The following is a 5,174-nucleotide window of genomic DNA, read 5'->3' as shown; positions in this document are numbered from 1 at the left end:
GCCAATGAGTATTTCCCATTTGTTATGATAGGGCATCCATCACATTAAAGGTGGTTAGGTGGTGGAAGCAGAAGGCAAAGGCATTTGTAACACTTAGGATAGTTTAGCTATTAAATGCCTATGTGAAGGGGTTCTTTGCAGTAACAGCAGTTAGCATCGAAAGGAATTAGAGGACTGGACTCTGAGGAGCGGGTCCTTACTATTCTGCGTAACTAACAAGTCTTCCCTATCTCTGTATCAGTAGATGATACAGACCAATAAGTCAGCAGAGCCGGAAAGAGAGAAGTCAGCAGAGCCAGGAAGAGAGAAGTCAGCAGAGCCAGAAAGAGAGAAGTCAGCAGAGCCAGGAAGAGAGAAGTCAGCAGAGCCAGGAAGAGAGAAGTCATCAGAGCCAGAAAGAGAGAAGTCAGCAGAGCCAGAAAGAGAGGTCATCAGAGCCAGAAAGAGAGAAGTCAGCAGAGCCAGAAAGAGAGAAGTCATCAGAGCCAGAAAGAGAGAAGTCATCAGAGCCAGAAAGAGAGGTCATCAGAGCCAGAAAGAGAGAAGTCAGCAGAGCCAGAAAGAGAGGTCATCAGAGCCAGAAAGAGAGAAGTCAGCAGAGCCAGAAAGAGAGGTCATCAGAGCCAGAAAGAGAGAAGTCAGCAGAGCCAGAAAGAGAGAAGTCAGCAGAGCCGGAAAGAGAGAAGTCATCAGAGCCAGGAAGAGAGAAGTCATCAGAGCCAGGAAGAGAGAAGTCATCAGAGCCAGAAAGAGAGAAGTCATCAGAGCCAGGAAGAGAGAAGTCATCAGAGCCAGGAAGAGAGAAGTCAGCAGAGCCAGGAAGAGAGAAGTCAGCATATCCAGAAAGAGAAAAGTCAGCAGAGCCAGGAAGAGAGAAGTCAGCAGAGCCGGAAAGAGAGAAGTCAGCATAGCCGGAAAGAGAGAAGTCAGCATAGCCAGAAAGAGAGAAGTCAGCAGAGCCAGGAAGAGAGAAGTCAGCAGAGCCAGGAAGAGAGAAGTCAGCAGAGCCAGGAAGAGAGAAGTCATCAGAGCCAGAAAGAGAGAAGTCATCAGAGCCAGGAAGAGAGAAGTCATCAGAGCCAGGAAGAGAGAAGTCATCAGAGCCAGGAAGAGAGAAGTCAGCAGAGCCAGGAAGAGAGAAGTCAGCAGAGCCAGAAAGAGAGACGTCAGCATAGCCAGAAAGAGAGAAGTCAGCAGAGCCAGGAAGAGAGAAGTCATCAGAGCCAGAAAGATAGAAGTCAGCAGAGCCAGGAAGAGAGAAGTCAGCAGAGCCAGGAAGAGAGAAGTCAGCAGAGCCAGGAAGAGAGAAGTCATCAGAGCCAGGAAGAGAGAAGTCAGCATAGCCAGAAAGAGAGACGTCAGCATATCCAGAAAGAGAGAAGTCATCAGAGCCAGGAAGAGAGAAGTCATCAGAGCCAGGAAGAGAGAAGTCAGCAGAGCCAGGAAGAGAGAAGTCATCAGAGCCAGGAAGAGAGAAGTCAGCATAGCCAGAAAGAGAGACGTCAGCATATCCAGAAAGAGAAAAGTCAGCAGAGCCAGGAAGAGAGAAGTCAGCAGAGCCGGGAAGGGACAAGTCAGCAGAAACGAGAGAGAAGCCAGGAGGGAGAAGTTAGAAGAGCTGGGAAGGGAGAAGCCAGAAGAGCTGGGAAGAGAGAAGTCAGCAAGCTGGGAGGGAAATGTCAGCAGAGTCGGGAAGGGACAAGTCAGCAGAGCTGGAACGGGAGAAGCCAGCAGAGGCGAGAAAGGACAAATCAGAAGAGCCAGAAAGGGACAAGTTAGCAGAGCCAGGAGGAGAGAACTCATCAGAGCCAGGAGGGAGAAGTCAGAAGTGCCTGGAAGTGAGAAGTCAGCAGATCCAGAAAGGGAGAAGTCAGCAGAGTCGGGAAGGGACAAGTCAGCAGAGCCAGAAAGGGAAAAGTCAGAAGAGACGGAAAAGGACAAGTCAGCAGAGTCGGGAAGGGCTAAGTCAGCAGAGTCGGGAAGGGAGAAGCCAGCGGAGCTGGGAAAGGACAAGTCAGCAGAGCCAGAAAAGACAAGACAGCAGAGGTGGGAAGGGACAAGACAGCAGAGCCAGAAAAGACAAGACAGCAGAGGTGGGAAGGGACAAGTCCACAGAAGCACCATGACAATGGGTTCTTTACGGTAAGGGTGATTACATTGTGCTATAACATAGAAATCGTAAAGTCAGAAATGCAATGCATTATTTTTGCACAAGAGGAACAATTGGCCATAGAAGAGAGGTATTTTTTTGGCTTTCTCTTATCCAGATATCCAACTAGGAGACAAGTCAGACTCGATCACCAAATGGCTTTGTTCCACTGAGTAATTGTGTTTGATCTTTGAAGAATCAAGCGTTGGATTATTAATAACTCGGTCCAGGATTACACACAATATTTTTGTTGAATACATTGAGGCACTTCACTACTAAAGACACCCACTCAGCCCAGAAATAGCTACCGCGCAAAAAGCCGAGGAAGAGGAGGAGGAGGAGGAAGGCCGCAGAGTCTTTATGTGCGGAATGTTCAGTACTTTTACCGTTTCCAGAAATGTCTGGACAATCAGGATATTTTATTCTCATATATATTTATAACCTTCACCCTGGGATAAAACAAAAAAATGTCAGGCTGAATTATTAATTCTAGAATTCGGAATTATCTTCCCGTCAGCGCCGGTGACGCATCAGGAGAATGTCTTTTATTAGTAAGATCTCCCATAGAACAAAACATTCCGCGTCTTAAAGGAGAATCCCATATCAAAAATGGGTCGCACAGTTTAGAAAATGTTCTTCATGTACGCATATATCCAGTAATACCCAATATCTCCACTGGAGGTGCTGCAGGGAAAATGAACACTTGCTGTAAAGGTTTCCCACAGGGTAGAAGTCAAAGACTCTAGTACCAGGAGAAATCAGTATTCTGGAGAACGGGACACACTCACACCCCCAATATAGACCAATACTGGTTACAATGGACTGTAATGAATCGGATATCTGTACATGAAAATTGCCAAACTGCATCATGTGAGGCCATGACAGGTGGAAGAATAAGAAATGACGTCCATCCATTCACACGCCAAGAGGTGACGTCCAGACAACGTCGCTCATCACAAGGTCTATCAGTTCTGGTGACACCCGGCAGTGGAGGCGGCTCATCTGCTCCATAACAGGGACATCACAGACGTCCATGAAGCACCGAGCGACGCGCGTTACACAAGTCTGGCATGGAGGCCCGGAAAAAGGGGAAGAAGCCTCAACTCCAATATCCTCCTAAGAAGCATCAGCTCGAGATTACAAAGAAGAACGAAAAGTGGAACATTGGAAACGGGGGATTAGGAGCGATCAGATGAAAGTCAATAGATGGCTCTGATGGGAGGAAATGGGTCTGGAAAAAAACACGGGAAAAGGGACGAACGGATCCAGAAATGGAAGGAACTGTCATGTGGAGGAAGCCTGATGATACGGGGGTGTTTGCAGCCAAAGGCGGTGGATACTTGACCAGAATTGATGGTGATCTCAATGCTGAGCTTTATGTGAGGATACTACAAGACGAGTTACTTTATACACTCGAGTACTATGGGTATGAAAAAGACGACATAGTGTCCAGCAGGACAACGACCCGAAGCATACGGCGAGATTGGAGAAGAAATGGTGCAATGACAATGAAACAGAAGAGCTGGATTGTGCTCATAGTCCCCAGACCTCAACCCAACCCAACACTTGTGGGTGAAGAAAAAGCTGTATACATCCCCAAGAGAGTCGACCAGTATACACCAACATTGGGAACGTGTAGAAGAGACCATCTTGGGCCTATCCTGGTATATGTCCCCATTCTGGTATATATGTCCTCATCCTGGTTTATGCTTCCCATCTTGGTCCCATCCTGGAAAATATGCCCCCCATCATGGTATATGTCCCCATTCTGGATGCATCTTAATATATATGTCCCCATCCTGGTATATATGTCCCAATCCTGGTATATATGTCCCCCAGTCTGTTATATATATCCCCCATCCTGGTATATATGTCCCCAACCTGGATTATGCTTCCCATCTTGGGCCCATCCTGGTAAATATGTCCTCTATCCTGGTATATGTCCCCATTATGGGTGCATCCTGATTATATATATATATATATATATATATACATATATATATATATATATATATATATATCCCCATCCTGGTATATATGTTCCAATCCTCGTATATATGTCGTATATATGTCCCCAACCAGGTATATGCTTCCCCTCTTGGGCAACTCCTGGTAAATATGTCACCCATCCTGGTATATGCTCCCATTCTGGGCACATTCTGGTATATATGTCCACATCCTGGTATCTATGTCCCCCACCCCATCCCCAGGGTGGTAAATATGTCCCCCATCCTGGTACATGTTCCCATTCTGGGCACATCCTGGTATATATCTCCCCCATCAACCATCCTGGTATATATGTTCCCCAGTCTGATATATATGTCCCTATTCTAGTATATAGGTCTTTATCCTGGGCCTGTTCTTGGTATATATAGTCCGTGTTCTGCCTCTGCATAAAAAAAACAAGAAAAAACATTTTTTTTAATAATTTCCCTCCAACATGCAGTGTTTTCCTTTTCTACAGCCACCAGCTGACATCGGAGTGCGCGTCATTGTGCATGCCATCATTGTCATGTGGCCACAGTCACGGCACGTGGCCGCCAGCTACTGGCCTCTGAGTGGCTAGCAGCATGAAGAGCGGCGCAGGGCCCAGTTATGATTGTTTGACCACCATCATTACCCCCCTGGATCCGCACAAGCCTCATACACAGAAGATCTGGGGTCAGATCTCCAAGATGTTTGGAACAACCTACTGCAAGTACAATGTACCTACAAGAAGTGACACTATGAAGCTACTTTGAAGACAAATGGCAGCTACGCGAAATACTGATTAGCTTTAGATTTCTCTTTTGTTTATTCGCTTTGCATTTTGTTCCTGGATACAAATAAACCAACAACACTTCTATTCTTGAAAGCATTCTTACGTTGCAGCATTTTCTCCACACCTGCCTAATACTTTTGTACAGTACTGTAGATATATACATATATATAGCAGACATTTTTCCACGCATATTGTAACCCCTGCGCTTAGTGCGTAGCCGCTCAGAAGCTGCATTGTGGAGGATTTGCAGTGCATGGATTACAC

Source organism: Anomaloglossus baeobatrachus, chromosome 5 (assembly GCF_048569485.1).
Source record: "Anomaloglossus baeobatrachus isolate aAnoBae1 chromosome 5, aAnoBae1.hap1, whole genome shotgun sequence".
Classification (NCBI taxonomy): domain Eukaryota; kingdom Metazoa; phylum Chordata; class Amphibia; order Anura; family Aromobatidae; genus Anomaloglossus; species Anomaloglossus baeobatrachus.
This window is presented reverse-complemented; position numbering follows the sequence as displayed.